Genomic DNA, 22,857 nt, shown 5'->3' with positions numbered 1-22,857 from the left:
AAGGTGAGCCAAATCTCCTGCAAACAAATCAAGAACGAGGAGAGAGGAAAAGAGGTACAGACACCAATAAAGACACGGTCTAACTGACTCTACATGGGGCTAATGTCGTGGAAGGGACACTCACTTGACAAAGGGAGAATGCCTAAAACAACAAACAAATAATCCCCCCCATGGTGCTTTATGAAATAGTGCATGCATAGCTGACTCAAAACAACGTTCATGACTCCCGAAATAATAAAGTGACAGTTTATCTCAGCGTGAGAATAAAAAGTGCTTCAAAATGATAGCTACAATGATCAAAACTAAAAAAGAGCTGAACCAAAAGAAAGTACAGTCGAAAAGAAAGAAAACCATGCCAGGAAAACGATCCTCGGGCCTAAAATACTTAAAATATCCACCATAGAGAAAAAATGCCAAAACTATGATAGAAAGAGTAGAGGCCAAAAACTAATGGCAAGGTCTGCATTTCTGAAAAGGTGACAAAACCAGCTTTCCAAAAATATAAAGTTTTCAAAAAATTGACATGGGACGCAAAAGATATGCATGCCGAAGTCAAAATAAGGACTTCAGACTTTGACTAAAAAAAGGCAATAAAAAAGAATCAAAACCAAAAAATACCTACACCAAAGTCTCCGTCTCGGAACCAACTTTTCGGTGCTTCTTTCGGATCGGAAAAATACCTCAGTATGTAAAAGTTATGGCCAAAAAACCACAAGTAGGTCCAAAAGTGAATCAGGAGAGGTCCAAGAAAGGGTGCTGATGCAGTGATGATGTCATGCTGACGTCAGAAGTACCCGAGTTTAAAATTGACGGTTTGGTGGCCGTCGCAGCAAAAAAGAGTGCCACGTGGCAAAACTAATGTGCCACGTGGCGCCCAGGCCACGTGTCCCCCCGTAGTGGCTGTAAAGGTGCTGACGCGGCTGCAGAGTGGTCTGCACAGCTGGCGGGCGGAGGCGGCGGAGGCAAGTTGCGCCGCTGGGGGAGGTGGCGGTAGAGCGAAGTCGGAGGATGAGCCGCCGGCGGACGGGAGGCAGCCGGGCCGCGGTGGAGCCCATGCGGTGCTGCCTGCTGCGACCGCTGTGGGTTGCGCGCGGGTGGCGCGGCGGCGGCGCTGCGATTTGTAAAATTAAAACGCAATAAATGCCCTATTTTTCGTCCGTACGGCCCTGAAATGGAAAATTTTTGCCTCTCGGAGCTCTGTCTCCAAATTTGACAAGTTTTATATGAATCCTGACTGCAAACGACCTTACGGATCCATTGGTGATGCCCGTTTGGGCTGAAAATGTTCCAAAAATTTGCTGACCCCCTGATTTGAAGAAAAAATACACAAAAAAACTAGGGTTTGTGATTTCAAATCATGGCTTCAAAATTCTTCAACAAAGCTATAGCAGGAAGGCTCTGATACCATGTTGGAGTTGAGAAAAGCCAACTCCGAAGACGCCAAGATCACCTGCATGCAAAACCTGTCAAAGAGAAGCCATAGAAGGGGAGAGCATGGAGCAAGGGCAAAAACCCTAAACGGACATGAGAGCCAAAAATGAAAACACAATAAGAAATGTATTTACAATGAAATGACTTGATGTTGTTGTAATAATACAAAGTGGAGAGCTCGAATATAAAGAGCTCATGGAAGCTTGTAGAACAAGCTGGAAAGTGGTAGAAGATAAGTGTGACAACTAGAAGGGAACAAACTCCCGTGTTGTCACCAACTAACCACAATATGCATTAAATATAAAATATTAAATAAATGCATGACTTAAGTAAGCTTAAGCAATAGAATAAATAATTAATAATTAATTATTTAATCTAACACCCCCCCTTAAGTGCAACTTAGGGAAATGCCTTAAGCTCACAAAACTAAGATGAATGCAAAATGGGTCCCGGCAACGAGGCCATTTTAGGTACCCAAGTACAATGCAAGAGATGCTACCTCTGTAAATGGGGAAAGAGAGAAAACCACGTGAGAAAAACCCTCCCCCAAAAAGAGGTAAGAACCTAGTGAAGAACTGAAGAAGTCTCCAACTAGGGAAATTGTCCCCTAAAATAGGAACAAAGAGTAATCATGAAGAAGCAGCATCACTGAAGCATGAAGAAGCCGCAAAACTGTCAAACTGCTGATCTGAAAAAACCTCCATGGAAGAAGAAGGCACGAATCGAGCATGTCTATATGGTAGATGATCCATCTCACCGAAATGCATAGGTAGCCAGCCATTGCAATTGCCTTGTATATAGGATCAACCACTGAATACATAGTTCACACTATCAAACCATCAAACCACGAATGCATTAGAACAACATCATAACCCCCCCCTTAATGCAAACGGGGTGTGATGACAGGCAACTGAGAAGGTGAGCCAAATCTCCTGCAAACAAACCAAGAACGAGGAGAGAGGAAAAGAGGTACAGACACCGATAAAGACACGATCTAACTGACTCTACATGGGGCTAATGTCGTGGAAGGGACACTCACTTGACAAAGGGAGAATGCCTAAAACAGCAAACAAATAATCCCCCCCATGGTGCTTTATGAAATAGTGCATGCACAGCTGACTCAAAACAATGTTCATGACTCCCGAAATACAAAAGTGACAGTTTATCTCAGTGCGAGAATAAAAAGTGCTTCAAAATGATAGCTACAATGATTAGAACTGAAAAAGAGCTGAACCAAAAGAAAGTACAGTCGAAAAGAAAGAAAACCATGCCAAGAAAACGATCCTCGGGCCTAAAATACTCAAAATATCCACCATAGAGCAAAAATGCCAAAACTATGATAGAAAAAGTAGAGGCCAAAAACTAAGGGCAAGGACTGCATTTCTGAAAAAGTGACAAAACCAGCTTTCCAAAAATATAATTTTTTCAAAAAACTGACATGGGACGCAAAAGATATGCATGCCGAAGTCAAAATAAGGACTTCAGACTTTGACTAAAAAAAAGGCAATAAAAAAGCATCAAAATCAAAAAATACCTACACCAAAGTCTCTGTCTTGGAACCAGCTTTTCGGCGCTTCTTTCGGATCGGAAAAATACCTGTGTATGCAAAAGTTATGGCCAAAACACCACAAGTAGGTCCAAAAGTGAATCAGAAGAGGTGCAAGAAAGGGTACTGATGCAGTGATGACATCATGCTGATGTCAAAAGTACCCGAGTTTAAAATTGACGGTTTGGTGGTCGTTACAGCAAAAAAGAGTGCCACGTGGCAAAACTGACGTGGTGGTTCCACGTGGCAAGGTGCCACGTGGCGCCCAGGCCACGTGTCACCCCTGCAGTGGCTGCAAAGGTGTTGATGTGGCTGCAGAGTGGTCTGCACAGCTGGCAGGCGGAGGCGGCTGCAGGGTGGCGGAGGCAGCTTGCGCCGCTGGGGGAGGTGGCGGCAGAGCGATGTCGGAGGATGAGCCGCCGGCGGTAGGGAGGCGGCCGGGCCGCGGTGGAGCCCGGGCAGCACTGCCTGCTGCGACCGCTGTGGGCTGCGCGCGGGTGGCGCGGCGGCGGCGCTGCGATTTGTAAAATTAAAACGCAATAAATGCCCTGTTTTTCATCCGTACGGCCCTGAAATGGAAATTTTTTGCCTCTCGGAGCTCTGTCTCCAAATTCGACAAGTTTTATATGAATCCTGACTGAAAACGGCCTTCTGGATCCATTGGTGATGTCCGTTTGGGCTAATAATGCTCCAAAAATTTGCTGACCCCCTGATTTGAAGAAAAAATACACAAACAAACTAGGGTTTGTGACTTCAAATCATGGCTTCAAAATTCTTCAACAAAGCTACAGCAGGAAGGCTCTGATACCATGTTGGAGTTGAGGAAAGCCAACTCCGAAGACGCCAAGATCACCTGCATGCAAAACCTGTCAAAGAGAAGCCATAGAAGGGGAGAGCATGGAGCAAGGGCAAAAACCCTAAACGGACATGAGAGCCAAAAATGCAAACACAATAAGAAATGTATTTACAATGAAATGACTTGATGTTGTTGTAATAATACAAAGAGGAGAGCTCGAATATAAAGAGCTCATGGAAGCTTGTAGAACAAGCTGGAAAGTGGTAGAAGATAAGTGTGACAACTAGAAGGGAACAAACTCCTGTGTTGTCACCAACTAACCACAACATGCATTAAATATAAAATATTAAATAAATGCATGACCTAAGTAAGCTTAAGCAATAGAATAAATAATTAATAATTAATTATTTACTCTAACAAATATTTGATAAAGTGAGAAAGAGGGAAGCCAACCCTGCACTAAGCAGGGCCATACACTTCATCATCGTATGTTCCTTGCAATTCATTTCTAGAATGAGAAGTTGAGGTTTTGATAGAATAAGAACAGGAAATTTAAGGAATATGTTTTCTATTTTTTGTTTGGTGTGTCAATTGGAATGGAGAGTAGGAACACATATTCTCATTTTGCCCCTAAAATGAACTTATGTCCATTTGGAAAAATAGTTCTTATAAGAAAAGTTATTTATATTCTCAATTTCTATACCTACAACCAAATGGACCCTAAGAGATTTCAAAACTAGATTGATATTTCTCTGCAAATAGTAGCACTTAAGGCATTATAAAGGCTACAACCATGTAGAGCATTTGAGCATTACACATACCGATGTACCTCTCTCTGTATATACATAAACTCTCCCTCTTATTTGTATCTTATTATATATTTCTATCATATTCATCTTACTTCTTTAAAAAAATTGAACACTTCTATCTTCAATTGATAGGTTTGCTCCTTCTTTCAACTCATTTCAAATTTCACAATTTATATCCATTTCCACATATCTTCAATTAATTGTAAAGATTGATTAAAGCACTATTGGAGTGTGTAAGACAATTGGACACTTAATTATTCAAGAACCTATTGGCAGTTATTGGCTAATCTCTGTTTTATTTGTTTGAAAATTTTATCTGATATATGGAGGGATTTACTATGTAGTCTTTGATGTTCCAGTTATCAGAATGAGTAGCACATCTTAGCAGGCTTATTAGGAGGAAAAGTTCATTTTCATTTTTAGTATTAATTCTATTATTCCCATTCTGGTCTTTTGGTTTAGGCCGGCATCAATTTTATTGAATTCTATTTTATTATTGTTTGCTTGATACAAATTAACATTCAAAATTTCAAATAGAATCCTCTTCTGTAGATTTCCCATTTTTGTTTTGATTTAGTTTGGTGATACTAAGGAAGCACTGCCTTACAGTTATTGATTTCTCATATTCTAAGCTTGGCTTTGGAAGAATTGTGCTTCATTGACTAGATAGTTCAGATCTCTATTGAACAACTCATCAATTGTTCTCGACTTGGGAGTACTCCCGAATCAAAATGAGAGTCTAATTACTCTTGCAAAAACTTTCCAAGAAGTTGTTGAAAAACATGTGACAATTTTTTTACTACAAAACTCCCGAGTAAATGCAAAAATTTGGGAGTTTTTCTTGCAATGAAAAGAAACAAGATTTTTATTGGTGGTACAGGTTTCTGAGACCTTCATTTGGGCTTGGCTGGCCTTTGTAATGTCCCTGATATGGAGCCAAGGAATTATAAGACTATAAAATGAACAATTAAGTACAAGGGAAAGAGCTTAAATTACAAATTTGGACTCTTAATTCCCCAAGGTTAGAAAATTAATTGAATAGTAAGGGAATGAATGAATATTCAAATAATAGCCTGAAAAGCTTAAGTCCCAGCAATTATTATTTTAATTGCTCATTATGTTGATTGGTGGGACCATGCCTTTCATTACAATGTTATGGCAACTACGAAGTGTTGTTTTGATAATTAAAATCTTTGAATAAAACTTTGGGAATTATCTTAGTTTCCAATAGAAATCACATCTTCTTGTCATCCAAGATGGAAACCACAGCTTTTTGCCTCAAATGTTTTTTTTTCCTTTTAAGTTAGCAATTGGAGTTGGGAAAATCATCTATCTATCTATAAATTTTGCTTTGCAAGTTTAGATACTGATTTTCTAGGACGAAACCCTTGGAAAACTAAGGATTGATGCAAACCCAAGTTGATAATTAAAATCTATGAATAAAACATTGGGAATTATCTTAGTTGCCAATAGAAATCACTTATTTTTGGCATTTTTCCTTTAATGTTTTTCTTTTCTTTAAGTTAGCAATTGGAGTTGGGAAAATCATCTATCTATCTATGAATATTTGGGAAAGGATTGCAATAACAATTTCCAGACAGAATAGGTCAAACAATTCCCAAATTTCAAGGCGCTATTGAAGAATCAATTTGAAAAGAAATTGCTGCATGTTTGACCTATTCCTACTACAGGTAAACCCACTACTTTTACAACCAGCTGGGCATTGCCAGTGGATTCTTGGAGTTCACTAAATGATAAATAAGTAGGTGCAGGTTGGTATGTTGCAGCTTTCACATCTTATATCTCTATGTTTACCCCTTGTATTAGTCACTTAAAAAATTCAGTAATTCTGCCAGAATATTTCCAGCTAGTAGAAGTAATTGACTATTTTGCCAACAAGGGTATTATCATTAAGAAATGTCTGCAAGATGCATAAATCCTTCATGACTGTGAAAAATGGGTTTTGTTTGAGATAGTTTTATGAATTTTTAATATTCCAAGTAAGAACTATTAGAAGGAATATTTCACCCATTGCCCTCAGACCCCTACAAGGTGCACTATTCCTTGATCCCATATCGGGGTCCCCACTCCCAAATCCAAATAAATTTTTTGATTACAAGGGGACAACAGGGAATATGGATAGAACTCTTGAGCGTGCCTGCTAAGATGTTATTATTGCACAACTTGCTAATAATCTCTTTAGATGAGACAACTTCTACATTTGATATGGCTAATGAAAGTGGCCTTATAATTCTTAACTCATTTATAGCTATTTTTTGGTCAATGATATATATTAAATTCTATTTCTGCTTTATATATGATGAAAAATTGTAGTACGCAAAAAGAATTTAGTAATGTGTGTTTTTGAGGAATAACATTTCTATATATGAAATTTTTTAGGAAAATTGCTGAGTTTTTTGCAAAGTCCTATGTTTTTAAATATTTGACCTACCAAGTTATTCTCAAGTCCAAGTTTTTCAAGTTTCAACTATGTTAGTGAAATAGGATCAATTAAGCTATTTGAAAATGTCTTCTTAGATTGTTTGAGAGACATCTCCTCTTTTGAATTAGCTCCTCACTAAGGATGGTTCAAGTGAGAATGAAATATTTTTTATTATTTCTCCCCCACAAAGTAAAATTCACACTTTTATATCATCAAATAATTTTGTATCGCATTAAATATTCTTGTTCTTTTTTAATCATTTCTTTTTAACATTTTTGTGTTGTCATTATCTATGTCAGTGAGATTAGCTAGGTGAAAGTCATCTATAGCTTGATGGGTAAAGACCTTTTTTCTTGCAATCGTTTTAATGAAACTCAAGATGGAAAATACATGTAATATGTTATTTTGAAATGTCCTATTGATTTTTATAATAATTTGGCAGTGGACAATGTGCATTTGAAATAGCAAATCAGGTTGCACATGTGAACTGCGGGAATTGTTGCACAACACTTATGTATCCATTTGGAGCACCTTCTGTAAAATGTGCACTCTGTCATTTTGTGACAGCAGTTGGAGTAAGTTAATTTTGAAATTTTAATTATGTAATTTGTATTTGAGCAATTTTTTCACTTTGAAACAAGTTTCGTTGCGATGTTGGGTGTTTTGTTGTAGCAATCACATTTCTCAAGACCCTGTTATGTTTGAGACTCATTGATTATTGCATGTCGATCTATTGTTTTTGCTATTTGTGCATGTTTGTTATCCATGTGACTATTTTTCCTATTTCATTCCTCACTACTAGGTCATTTTCTTATAACAGATGAACAATATGAGGATGCCTCTTCCTACATAAAGGCCTCCTACAACATCTATGACACCCCCATCTTCTAGCTCACTGGTGAGTTTTACTTAGGATTATGTTTAGTATCTGTTTAGTGATGAGCTATGAACTATGTTGTTGGACACTCATGCATTATGATATCCATTGGCTTCAGGTCCTAGATTTGGTTAAATATGAGCATTGCAGTTGACAATTTCTGAATTCTATCAATTTTGGACATATCATTTTTTATTTCTTTGGAGGCATTTGCCAGCTTTCTCACTTTTAATTATGTTCAGTTTCCATGTTTTAAAAATTTGTTCAGTACATGCATCTGCGACTATACCAAATTTTCATATATATATATATATATATATATATATATATATATATATATATATATATATATATATATATATATATATATATATATATATATATATATATATATATATATATATATATAGCTTTGCAAACTATGATTTAGTTGACAAGAGCATAGGTCTGGAATTGTTGTATTCACTTTTTTAAGTCGCTAAAGGTATGAATATTTCTATTGTGATTTGAATGCTGATTTATCTTCTCTGCAACAAGCATGGTGTAATTTAGTCCTATGGAGTTGCTAATGTTGGCAGTGCATTGTACACTACTAAAACTATGTACGTGCACCGAGGCAGGGGGGTTTTAGGGCGGGTGTGTGAACCCAGGTTACACTGAAAAGTTTGAGTTAAACAACAACAATTTAGAAAATGAAACATCAAGGATTTAGAAAATGAAACAAGAAGAATTTTAGAAATGAAATAACTATAGGAAAATGAAACAACAAAAAATGGAAAACTAAGAACTTTAAAACATTGGACATTCATTTGAAAATTAGGAAAAAAAATAAAATCATTTATAAACCCTACCGTTTGCTTAAAAAATCTTTTCAACAAGGTGACAAATCTTCCTTCTCTTCTGCTTGCTCCTTGTCACTCCTCTTTGACATGCAATTACTTTTTGATCTGGCAAATATGAAAAGAACCATAAAATTATTATTTTTGCAGATTTGTGGTGCTATTTACCATGAGATAAGTTGGAAAAATTTGTTGATTCCCACTGAGAAAACTGTGAATTTCTTCCACTGATTTGATCCATGAGTCTCTGGCAGGAAAAATCACACCTCCAGCAAGAACTTTATGTGTTTTTAAACTATGGACCTAAATTGATATAGCTCTGTTCAAACAATCTTAGCTTCTAATCTAAACTTTTGTTCTGTACTCAATAAACTGGCTGTGTGGTAGCACATTTTCTGATTAGCACTCATAGCTTTTACCAGCAGATCATTAGATGTGCTGATAATTTATTTTGAGTATTTCGTTAAATTTTATATCAGTTTTCTGCTAGGGTCTTGTTGAAGAATATGGATTATCCTATTTTGTCAGAGATAATTACAAGAAAGGACTGATTAAGAAATAATTGTGTACAATATATTGAATTACCATTTTGGTCTTTGATTGTGCTATGATTCCAATCATTGATCAAGAATATTTCTTACATTCATGCTAGTGATTAAGATTTTTCTATCATATATTTGGAACCTAAATGGTAATAGTACTAAATGAATGTTTAATTTTACTATTTAATAGGTATAAACATGGTATCTATCTGAATGGAGCTGATTGTTGATATAGGCACCAAAAGATGCCTCCTCCACTCCTCCTATAGAAAAAGTTTTCCAGAAACTTCAGCAGTGGGCAACAGTGACAAATGGTTCCTACCCAAACATATATCCTTGGCATAGGCAAAACAATTATTAGTATCAAGCAAAAAAGGCTCAACCTTCACCTAGTGCTTCTCAAAGACTGCTAGGAAGTTCACCTTCAGGTGACAAGCCCAAGAATTAGGAGTAGAAAAAGGTGACAACGTGTACCACAGTATCAAACAAATCAGAGTCAAGGCCAGCCAGTGAACCCTTCAACAAATGGATTCTCAAATCAACTGAATGTTGTATCTGCTGCGTTGCCACTGCCACAAGGAATTTCTAGGTTCGTTGACATGACTCAGTGCATGGTTGTTCTTCTATGGGACTATTGTATTGCAATTTAATTCCTAAGTCTGTGATGTATGCGTACTTAATTGTTTGTTGCCTTTCCTCAAGTGATGTTGGGGGTGTGCCATTGGAATTGACTGTTAGAATAATATTGGTGCTCGATGTATACATTTCAGCTTTAGAAGTTCTTATATGTACCAATTTCATTGTTTGTGCTTCATTTAAATGTACATGGATACCAATCAGTACAAAGATATTGTAAATTTTGTTGTTGGAGCATTATAAGCTTTTCCTTTTAAATAATAGTTATACAGCTACCTAATCTAATGTCTGTGAAACTTCTGAGTAATTTAGTCTATTCCAGGAAGTTTTATTATCAGAGTGATAGAGTTGATTGCAACTCATTCTACCATATTGAGAATAAGTGTGGGCATTAGGTTCTTTTTGTTGTAACCCGTAAGCTTGCCTTTAGTCTGGATAGATTTCCATTCTATATACATTTGATCATATTATTACACTGAATTTCCTTTTGCTAATTGGGTGGTGTGGGTGGTGAAAAATCATTCTTCTTTTAGAAGCTCTCATATAATTCTCTTAAATATTGGTTATTTTGAGGCAACATTAATTATTGTTTTTGATTAAGACTATATTGATTATTGTTATAGCAAGCATTTCATACTATTTATTAATAGGTGTAACATTGTGATTATATCATGCAACCATGGCTGAGTATGTCTTCTGTTTATTATGAGTAGCAACGAAGATATCTATTTTATGCTTCTTTTCTATTCCTCTGTGTCCTCAAATGTATTAAAAATAGCCGAGGGAACTCTTAAGTATACTTCATAGGTCTTCTCTGGTGCATTGGCTTTTATTCGAGTTAGTATCAGTAATAGATAGCTTCATAATTGTTACTAATATTATGACTTATTGACATTAGTGGTCAAAAGCATTGCAGGATACAACAAAGATCTTTGTAAAGCCACAAAACCCTTATTTTTGGGAAATGTGTTGTACAGCCAATATCAAAGGTCTAAACCAGCAAAACCCTTTACATAGTCCAAATGGGTATCCTAAATTGTTGTTTGTCTTATAGGTTGTTAAGAAAGTTTGCAAGATAATGATCAAAAACCTACATAGGAGGGCTAATTACAAAAAGGGCTGCAAAGAAATATACAACTAGTTTGGAAAGCAATTGGAAAAAGGAGTTTGGAATTATTATTTTTGGTCATTCTAGGCCCAAATAAGTTAGTCAAGAGTATGAACATCTCCTACAATGCTAGATAAGCACAAGTACAAGACTTGCAAAAACAAAACTTAACAACCATGTTTACACAAGATAAGATAAGTTTGTGACTTGGTGAGTTGACCTAGGGGGCAAACTTGGTGAGCGAACATAAAGAGTCGACTTGGTGAGTGTACTTGAATTGTTAGCTTGGTGAGCTGACTAGGGGAGTCAGCCTGGTGAGCTAACATGACGAGTCGACTTAAAGCGGTGAGTTGGTGGGGCAAGTGGGGGTGACTTGGTAAGTGTACTTCAATTGTCAGCTTGGCGAGCTAACTTGGGGAGCCGGCCTGATGATCTAACATGGTGAGTGGGCTTAAAGTGGCAAATTGGTGGGTCAAGTTGGCAAGCCGACTTAGCGAGGCCACTTAGAGATGCGACATGGTGAGCTAACTTGGTGAGAAAGCTTGATGAGTGGACCTAAAGATTGACCTTGATGAGGCACTTTGGTAGGGTGACTTGATGATCGAACTCAAAGAGTCAACTTGGTGAGTATACTTGAACAATTGACTTGGTGGGGCAAGTTAGCGAGCCAACTTAGCAAGTCCACTTGGTGAGGCAAGATGGTGAGTCAACTTGGTGCGGTGACTTGGCGAGCTGACTTGGTGAGTGGACTTAAAGACCGACCTTGATGAGGCACTTTGGTGGGGTGACTTGATGAGCAAACTTAAAGAGTCAACTTTGTGAGCATACTCGAACAGTCAACTTGGTGACATGACTTGGTGGGCTGGCTTGGCGAGCTGACCTGGCGTGCGTACTTGAACAGTAGACTTGGTGAGCTGACTGAAAGAGTCAACTCACTGAGGTGACTGGGTGGGAGTGACTTGGCGAGCTGACCTGGAGAGTGACAATTCATATTCTACAAATTTGAGATGCTGGAACTTTTGTGGATGTGCAGGCCATTGGAACATACTGTAGGGAGGATGATGAACTTATTCTCAACTGTCAGACTTAGGCAAGTGATACAAATTGTAGAATCTTAACATATGGTTGTTCAAATTCTGTATCTCCTAAATGATTTCCTTTTAGCGTATAACTTGTTGTGCATAGTTGCCAAGTTTTCTTATTGTATCGGGCATATTAATGAAGAAGCATATTAGTTATTGTCGATATTTTTTTAGGCATTCTATAAAATAGTTCACATGCCTTGCATATGATATGAGATTTTGCATGCATCCTGCACTCTCTCATTCGGCTGATGATGGATTACGGAGAGTGATCTAAAACGATGACGCTAAAACACACACAATCAAATCCAAAATGAACTTGCATTACAAATGGATTGTGGAAATCTGATATTGTTGATTTTGCATGCATGTCTACCAGGACAATCACAACTTAAACATATATATGTTTAAGTTGTGATTGTCCTGGTAGACATGCATGCAAAATCAACAATATCAGATTTCCACAATCCATTTGTAATGCAAGTTCATTTTGGATTTGATTGTGTGTGTTTTAGCGTCATCGTTTCAGATCACTCTCCGTAATCCATCATCAGCCGAATGAGAGAGTGCACGATGCATGCAAAATCTCATATCATACGCAAGGCATGTGAACTATTTTATAGAATGCCTAAAAAAAATTTACACACACATGTTGGTAGAAATTTCTACCTTCATTGGTCAAAATTTCTACCTTCAATGGTCAAAAATTTTCACCTTCATTGGTCGAAATTTCTACCTTCAATGGTCAAAATTTTTGACCTTCATTGGTCGAAATTTCTACCTTCAATGGTCAAAATTTTTAACCTTCATTGGTCAAAATTTCCACCTTCAATGGTCAAAATTTGTGACCTTCATTGGTCAAAATTTCTACCTTTTTTGGCCAATATTTTCTACCTTCTTTGGTTGAAATTTTTGCCTTGTTTGGTCAAAATTTTGACCAATTCTTGACAAAACTTGCCCAGTGGTTATGGATGTTTTTCGACCAAAGTATTGGTCAAAATTTCAAGCAACCAGAAGGTTGGTCAAAATTTCGACCGGAAAAATTCCGATCAATGGGTTGGTCGACTTTGGTCAAATTTTGGTCAAAAAGTGGATCAAAATTTTGACCAATAATGGTCGAAAAGTGGTCTCAGATGTACTAGTGACCTTTAGTTGTGAACTTGGAATAACTTCAGGTCCTAGCCATTGTATGAAAATGGCAGAACCTCTCTTGAAGGATATTCCAAAATGAAAGAATTATTCTAGTTCGCTTGCATGATCTTGAAAGGGCCCTTCTATAGTGATTCAAACTTGTGATGCATGCCCTTGGGCTTATGCCTTATATCCCATAGTAATACTAGGTCACCTTTCATGAATCTTCTTGGTCTGGTCTTCTTATCGAATAATGACTTTACATGCTTCTCATGTTTTGAAATATGATCAACCATCCTGTCACGCTCTTCTTCTAGTTTATTCAAATACATGATGCGCTTCTCCAATAATCTTTGAATTTTGGATCCTCAATCACTTGTTGTATCTTGGAAATGGATATCTCAAGTGGGAGAGGAATACTAGATTCAACTCTGTAAACTAGTTCAAATAGGGAAATCCCAATTACCTTCTTAGGTGTAACTGTGTTTGTCCAAAGTGCAACATATATTTTCTTGTACCAATTCTTTTGGTTCTCAGAGACCAATTTCTTCATGATATTGATCACGTTTTTGTTACTTGATTCTGCTTGACCATTTCCCTGAGGAAAGTAGTCAGATGAATGACTGAAGTGAATACTATTGTCATAGCAGAATTTTGTGATTTCCACAGAAGAAAAATAGGAGGCATTGTCCATGAAAAGCTTCATTGGAACTCAAAATCTTATCAAGATATTTTCTTTAATGAATTCATAAACTACCTCAGAAGTATTCTTCTTAGTTGGATTGGCCTCCACCCATTTGGTGAAGTAGTAAGTAGTAGTGATGACATATGGATGACTAACAGATGAGGGTGGACTAATTGGTCTAATGAAATCAATTGCCCACTACTGAAAGGGACCTTCAATTACAACTGGCTTTAAAGGTAGAGTAGCTAATTGAGGCTTGCTTGAGAACATTATGCATTTGTCACACTTTACCACCTACTGGTACACATCCTTGAACATTTTAGGCTAGCAGTAACATTGCCTCAAGATCTTATATGTTGTGACCGTTGATGAAAAGTGACCACCATAAGCCTCGTTGTGGAAGCTATGAAGCAACCTCTCTTTCTAACATTTATCTGCACACCTTAGAAAGGTCCCATCTATTGCCCTCTTTTACAATTGATCATCATAGATGACATACTTAATTGATTTGGTTTTGAGGGCTCATTTTTTCTTGTATTTCAGTCCATCAGGATAATCTCCATAAGTTAGGAAGTAGGCAATATTCGAGAACTAGGGATCCTGAAGACTAACCATTAGTGCCTTTGTTGATTCACCTTCTTGGCTCAAGTCCTGATTTTCTACAATCATCTTGCACAGGCCATTTCCTCTCACCAACTTAGTTGGCTTTAGGTTGATGTCATATTCTTTAACCTTTTCTATCCATGCACCTCTAGTGTTGAAACCTATCTCATGCTAAGTCAATATGCTCTTGATAGCCGAATCGTGTATGAACACAACAAAATGAGAGTGTAGTATGTAAAATTTTAAGTTTTTGAGAGCTCTTACCACTGCATAGGCATGCTTCTTCATTTGAGAATATCTAAGCTCATGCTCCTTTAGGGGGGTACTCATGAAGTAAATTGGTGCTCCTACATGATTAATGTAGATAGTGTATGGGCTGAGGCATAGCAATAAAGAATGAACTCTTTAGTGTAATATGGATGTACTAGCACAGGTGCCTTGGCTATGAAATCCTTAATTTGATCAAAAGCCACTCTTTCAGAATCATTCCACCTGAAGCTCTAACTTCCTTTCATCATGTCAACAAAGCACTTGGTGATTTCAGTGAAATTAGGGACGAATTGTCTCAGGAAGTTCACCTGTTTGAAGAAATATTTGACTCTAGATTTTCTTCCCACAAAAAAAAACTATTGGATGACTCTAATGCATTCTAGGTTAATCTTGATGCCTTCCTAAGAAACTATTTGACTCAGTAGTTTACCTTCTATGACACAAAAGATTGATTTCTTGGGATTTAATGATGGTCTTATCCTTTAGGTTAGAAAATGAGGAATTCACAGCCCGTTGGATGGTGGCACCAACATTAATGAGTCCAAAGGTCATTCTATTGTATGCAAATGTTCCCCAATGAGTGTTGAACATAGTCTTGTACTAATCTTCTGGGTTTACCTCAATTTGGTTGAAACCCAAGAATCCATCTAGTATGGACATCATTTGGGAGCCAAAAACTATTTGGAGAAGGTGATCCATGTTAGGAAAAGCATAGTTGTCCTTTAGGGATGCTTGATTCACATTTTTGAAATCCGTGCAAATTTTGATCTCTCCATTCTTTTTCTGAACTAGGACAATGTTAGCTATCCACATCGAATGATGTATGGGATAAATAATCTTGGCTTCTAGAATCTTGTGCACCTCCCTAAAAATGGCATTAGAGGCCATAGGGTTGTAGTTACACTGCTTTTTCCTAAAGGGAGCAACATCAGGCTTTAGGGGGATTTTGTGCTTGAAATCACCATGTCTGAATGTCTTTAGGTCCTCATATCCCTAGGCAAACACATCCTGGTACTCTGTTAAGAAACCTTTTTCCTTTTCTCTTTCTTCCTTTGAGAAAATACTATCAAGGTTAACCATTTTTGGTTAATATTCAGTGCCAATATTCATTTCTTCGCACTCTCTCAAAGTTCCACCTTTCCTTCCTCTTTCCCTTCGAATAAACACATCATGCCTATTTAAGAGTTTCTTAAGGGAAACAAGGTGATGAAGAATCTTGTTACCTTTGAGTTTCTCGACTCCAAGGTCCAAATCCTTCTTGGTGTTAGGTGAGAAATCCTTGCAAATGTTTCCACTCCCTTCAAAGTACTGATCACTGAAGGGCTCAAATCCTTCCAGGAAAGATTGGATTTTCTTGTTATCATTGAATACTTGCCAGGTTTCTACATTATCCATAATATTTGGTATGAACAAGACTTTGATCTTTTATTCATTATTTGTGAAATCTAGATGTGGAAGTAATAACGATGAAGATGCTACTAGAAAGTTTGATCTTGCATTCTACTATTGCATTTTGAATAGATTGAATTGAAAAAGCATCTAGATGCTTAATCTTTTCCCAGACTCGATTTCTATAGTTCCTGAGGCTCACATTCTTTACAGTGTACTGAGCTCAAACTTGTTTTACTACAAGCTCAACGTCTCCTTGAGCTCTTAAAATTTTGATTCCTCACTACTTTGCAGATGATACCTAAAATTAGGGCTTCATATTCAGCTATGTTATTGGTGTATTTGATTTGTAGCTTGTAGGAAAGCTTAGTTACATCTCTACTTGGGGAGACCAACACCAAACCAGCTCCAGACCCAACATTTGCATAACTACCATCAAACTCTAGGGTCTAAATCCCCAAATCATTAGAAGGATTTGGTTGTTCTCCTAAAAGATCAGAGTCAAAGAATAATATGTAGTTTCTGAACTCCATCTCTTGGTATAGAATCTATGGCTTAGGATCATTAGACTTTAAAACTGTGAATTTTTCCTTCTCTTCAGGTTCCAACTTGATCTTCTTATTTCCCATGGGTATAATGGCATGAGACCAATCCATCTTGATTTTGCCTCCTATGTCCCTACAAAAAATTCTACTCAAAAGTATCTACTACAAGGATAGTCAACTTCATTCTCTTTTTAGGGTAAGCAACCAATGCTACTTGTGCATCTTTTACTTGGCCTATCAGAGGGACTTACCTTGCATCGATAGAGTAGAAAAATCCAAAGGATTTTGTAAGAGTCAAGCCAAGGGCATGGGCCACTGAAGAAGGCATGATGTTATTAGAAGCACCTGAATCAATAATGTAGTTACTAAGCTTATGGCCATTTACATGCAAGGACACATAGAAGGGATTTGAATTTTGACTAGGGGAAGGGGCTAGGACTGATGCTTCTTCCTCTTTGAAGAGTGTAGGTAAAACAAGATCTTCATCAACTAGGGGGGCACTATCCAATTGAGGCTAGTCATTGTTAATGGTAGAGTTAACATTAAGCTAAGTTCTAGCATTGGTATCACTTTTACATTAATCTATCAACTTTTGTAACTCAATAGGATGAGTTTTGAGATACTCATGTGGAGACACCTGAATACGTGCATCCTTACAATATTGTATAATATCAAATGAGGAATGAGGCTTACCACTTGGTTTAGATTTTAATTTCTCTTTCCTCCAAGATGAAGAAGTAGATGCTCCCATTGAAGCTGGTGAAGGGCCAGTGGTTATGTTTTGGGAGGGAATAGAGTTCATTAGATTCTTCTCTCTTTGATTTCTTGTAGCTATAGTCATCTAAATTCCATCTAGGGTGGCGAAGCATTTTCCTTGAACCTCCAAATGTGATTCATACTCCAAAAAGAATGTTCTAGAGTTGCCATGCAGAGTAGAATCATCTTCACTTTCAAGATACTTGATGGTTAGCTCATTAGAAGTAGTGACATGCTTATATCTATTTATTTTCGAGAAGGAATCACCATCATGATCAACTCATAGATGAAAAATGCACATGTTTTTTCTTCTTGGGAGGTGCCTTGATAACAAGCTTCCACTAAGTAGATGATTATTGATATGGCCTACCTTTGTGTTGCCTTCAAGGAATATCATGATATGATTATTGGAGTGAAGGGCCAAGTTTTCCCATTTGCCTATACATGGAAATCATCTCATTGGAGAGTTTCTAAAGTATTGCTTCAATATTATTAGTTACACCATGGATCGAGCTTGAAGATGCTCCACTCTAAATCTCTCTTTTCCATTTTTTGGTCACTATGAGATCATCCTCTTGTTTAATTGCCAAGTTATGAGAAGCCATAACATTAGCCACATGCATAGATCTGATCTGAAAGCTTATGTTAAGGAGCATGAAACTAATGAAGAACATCTTCTAGTTATCACCAGTAGGCTTGCTTGTAGTAGGGATTCTATTGACCAACTTATTGAATTTAGCAATAAAATCTCTCATGGGAACACTTGACTCCTTCTTAATCTAGGTAAGTTGAGTCAAGAGAGTGTGCTCATCCTTTGTACTTTTATAGCACGCTTTAAATCGAGTTCGCATATCATTCCAACTTGTGATACTTCCAACAGGGAGGTGCTAAAACTAGTCGACAACTTTCTCAACCAAAGTCTCCACAAACATCCTTATTGCTACATCTTCATGTTGAGGACAAACAATATTGCATGCAGTGAAGAAAGTTGCAATGTGCTCGTCAGTAGAGACCTTCCCATCACCATTGAATTTAGGGAAGTCCTTTCTTAAGGCTCTAGGTGGATCATTGTTAGTCGCTAATTGGAGTGGGCCAATGGCATTACCCCATGGAACAACCATTGAGACAGGAAGAATAACATGTATAGCTTGAAAGGTAATAGTAGTAGGCATGGCTACTCCATGATGTATAAGGGAATTGCAAATAGATGATATTGGAGTGCAAAAAATGGGAGACGTATAGGAATGGCTGTGTATTCAAGCAATAGGATGAGGAGGCAAAAACAAAGCACCATAGATACCTTCATACACTGGATCCTGAGAGCATTTTCTTCCTCTTCCTATAGGATCTTCCAATATAGGGAAATCAACTTTCTATGATTCTTCAAACACAGGGTCAACTTGCCCCTTATCACAAGCGTTGTGGGTATATGTAGAATCCAGGGTGAACTTTTAGCTCACAATGGGTGTGCTTCTCTCAATATCCTTTCCTATAATGCTCCCTCCCAATATTCAACATTGGCTTCCTCTCTTTCAAGGGCAAAGCTTACTCTTCTATACCAGTCTAGGGATTTTCTACTTTTCCAAGCAAGGGTATTCAACTAATTTATGACATCCTCTTGCTTGTCCTAGAAATAGAGATTAGGTTGCACTACTGAGATTTGTCCCTCGTGAGGTAGCCTCATTTCTCATTAAGAGTTGTTATACATGACTTAGTTATTTGAGTGCCACAGAAGTAATCTTTGATTTTCTTAGTAAAGCCACAAAAAAACCTACTTAAGAAAACTTAGGACATATGAATATCTTCCCTAGTAGAGTTGCCAAAAATATTTGGTTAACAGTTTGTCTTCCTTGATATATTGGTTTATACCTTGACTCTTAATATGCCGAAAGGCTTATGGAAAATACAAAGGTTAACAAAAAAATGGGTTAGTGTAGTAATCTATCAAAGACCCCTAAATTGAAAGGTACAACTCCCTTATGAGTGCAAGCTATGCAATGAATTTGTCTTTTGGGTTTGGGGGTATGCTCTTAACTAGAGAGAAGAAGAGGCAAAAACCAAGTTTCTCAACACCTTAAACAACCTAGGCAAAGAAGGAGGATTATCTCACAATATGCAATATACTTAAGCCTAATAATGTAGAGAAATAGAAACATGTAGAACTAACTATGAACAACAGGAAGAAAGAGAAGATAGAGAAATTAGCAATTCTTGGATTACAAAGTTAGCCAATATTTTGAAAATACCTAGAAATTCTATTCCTTAGCTTCTCCCACACCAATCTTCAACTTCCTTATGCAAAAAACTAAACTAAACACATAGATTACAATGAATAGAAGACATGCTTATACTGAAGAGAGTAAAGCAAACAATCTATTTAATGAAGGAAATAAAGCCAAGTTCATCCACATCCATTCAACTTTCAGCATTAACACATACATTCCATAAACTCCACTTAAATTAAATGAACTCAGAGTCTCACATAGTAGTCCTAGCTATAGGGGTTTGACCAAAGTAAATTTTTTCGATCTTATTTACATCTTAAAAGGTTAAATTTATAGGCCTTCTCAAAATGATTGGTTACATTGGATGATTGCCTAGCAGAGAATATCTGAAGAAAATAACCTAAAAATAGGACAAGATCAAATCATTGTTCATTATAGAGATATTAGCAAAATGCCAAGAATGGTAACAAAAGAATGAAGAGGGGAAGAATGATAGATGTCTAGAGAAGCATCATAATCATCATGCCTTCTTGGAAGTAATTGATTTATCCCTATATGCTTTCATAGCTTTGGTTACTTTATCTAACTCTTTGACACCTAGAATGAGGATATTGTCGGCTCTGATCATCCAATAATTATGCATTTCAATAAGTTCATCAATTGTGGCCACCCTTAATTGGAACTTCTCCATTTCCCTCTTTATGACTACATCAGCTGCTAACAGTTCCTAGATCTTGGCCACCTAGAAGTTAAGCAGATGAACAACTTCATCAATGAATGCCAGGAACTTGGACTTTATTCTTTCAATTTCCACTAGCTTGCCATTAGTAGACACAAAAGACTCTATGTGCAAGATCTTCATATATTAAAACAATTTGTCAATGATATTTTGCACTAGGTCGTGCACATCCTTGAGTTTACTTGTAAATCTCACAAAATTTTCAATGGAAAACTCCAAGGATTACTTCCTGTGGAATAGAGACTCCTGGCTAGTCTTTAGGATCCTGTGAGAAATGGACACATTGGTCTTCATATCTATCACTTCCTACAGAAGGGCCAATTTCTCTGTCAACTTGTCTATTACCTTTTGTATGGCTAATTGATGATCTGAAGTAGCCTCTTTGAGCTTGTGAGCGTCCAATACCAAGCTCCCTAGATTCTCAACCAATGGGGGCCCTAGGCCTTTATCTAATCTACCCATACTCGACCTACTTGCCCAAATTGAATTCTTTTTGCAACTTGAGTAGTAAGTTCTTGTTTTCTTTTGCATTTGGGTGGAATTTACTAGAAGATGTACTCCCAAGTGTGGACTTTATGTACTCTGCCAACTCTCTATTGGAGGCCTTCAATATTTCCTTTTCTACTCTTAGCTCCTCCAACTTGTCCTCAATCTTTTCATTGGTGGACTTCCACATGTTCACCATGGAGTCTTGAATTGGAATGCTAAGATCCAATGTTTTGATTTGGAAATAATCTTTTGAGAGCTCATGAAATCTTCCTTCCTTTTGAGGCTCTGCAATTTTGATTGGCATATGGCTAGTTGTTGAATCTGTAGACAATGCAGTGATTGTCTTCTGCTTCTTAGTGTTCTTTGATGGCTCAGAGGAGATGACTTGTGTGCTCAAGTCCTTTGATGGAGTGACATCTACGTATCTCCTCTTCTTTCTATCAATTGTATCCTCAATCCAAGACTCTGTAGAGAGCACATTGATAGTAGATTAAAGTGTAGAAGGATCGAACAATTTCCTCAGAATCAACAGAGTTGGCTTGCTTTGGCAAGCAATAGGGAAGGCAGCCAACTTAGTTACTGAAAGGGCTAATGTACCCCCCTATTGAGATTCTTCCTATTCCTGGCCATCCATGGGATTTTTATCACCATCCAAATTGATGACTTGAACAGGGGAGGATGGCTTAGCCACTAATTTCTCTTGTTCCTTCCCCTTATCCTTGTCATCTTCCTTCTCTCCCATTTTCCCAATGTTTGAAGGAGGGCCAGCTTTTCCGATTGGAGTAAGTGGCACATTCTTTTCTAGAGGCTAGTCTCCTCCTTGGCCAATGGATTGTGATGGCCCAATAGATGTTGTTGTAGTGGTCATTGTATTCATAGCTGCAGTTGACTAGGCAGTTCCTGTTGACACTCAATCTATTGAACTAGTAGCTCTAGTTCTTTTCTTCCTCGCACAGGTCCACTCCACCCATTTGTCTATTCTTTTAATTATCCCTTGCATGAGAACCTCCATCATATCAATAACTGGCTTAGTAGGTGGAGTAGACAGAATTGGTATGTCCTTGATCTTCTTGTAAGACATAGGGTGCATGTAAGCTCCATCATCTACAAGATCAAACATCAAAATAATCCTTATACAATTTTATTTCATTAATAGTTAGCCTTGACCAAAATCTCCCCCAAGTTTGGTACTCATTGAGACATTCAAACCAGAAATCTTTAATATCTAAGACATGCCTATAGGCATATCCCAATTTCAAATGATCCTTCACAAAATTTACTGGATCATATTGAGGCCTGAGCACCTCATAATCTAGCATCTTGATATTTCCTTCAAAACTTTTCAACAGGTTCTAGGCAATTGATCTAGAGACACATGAATATGGGCCTACCACAATAAGGAATGGAATCCTAAATTTTTTCTTAACATTTGAACACAAGATGTTCACCTCTAGAATTTGTCGAAACAACTCCACTAGAACTACCTTGCCCTCTAGATATCTGGGCAATCTTGTGGGAAATCCATCATAGGCTCCTATTCACAAATAGGAGAAGCTTAGGAACTGAATGAATGAGTACCCAAACTAGCTTATAGCAAAAATTGCCTCAGGTGAGAATCTTCTTTTAGGGAAACCTTGTAATTCCCAACACAATCTCATTGTAAAGGCATCATTGACAAAAAATACTCCTCATAGCTCCTTTACAGTTGTAGATGTGGATAGAACTCATAGATCTTAGTGTGCTCATCATAGTTTGGGATACTAGGGAGACCAGGCCACAACTAGTGTGTTGCCAGTGCATAAATCAAGTAGAAAATAAAAAACTGTTTGAATCCTCTAGCAGAATTCAACCAGTAAGCGAACTCATGATAGATGATTTGTGTTCAATCAATCTTTATATTCTCAGCATAGATTGCT

This window comes from Cupressus sempervirens, chromosome 5 (genome assembly GCF_028749045.1).
Source record: "Cupressus sempervirens isolate cs-2001-9-10 chromosome 5, ASM2874904v1, whole genome shotgun sequence".
Taxonomy (NCBI): Eukaryota; Viridiplantae; Streptophyta; class Pinopsida; order Cupressales; family Cupressaceae; genus Cupressus; species Cupressus sempervirens.
Note: the sequence above shows the minus strand (reverse complement) of the source record.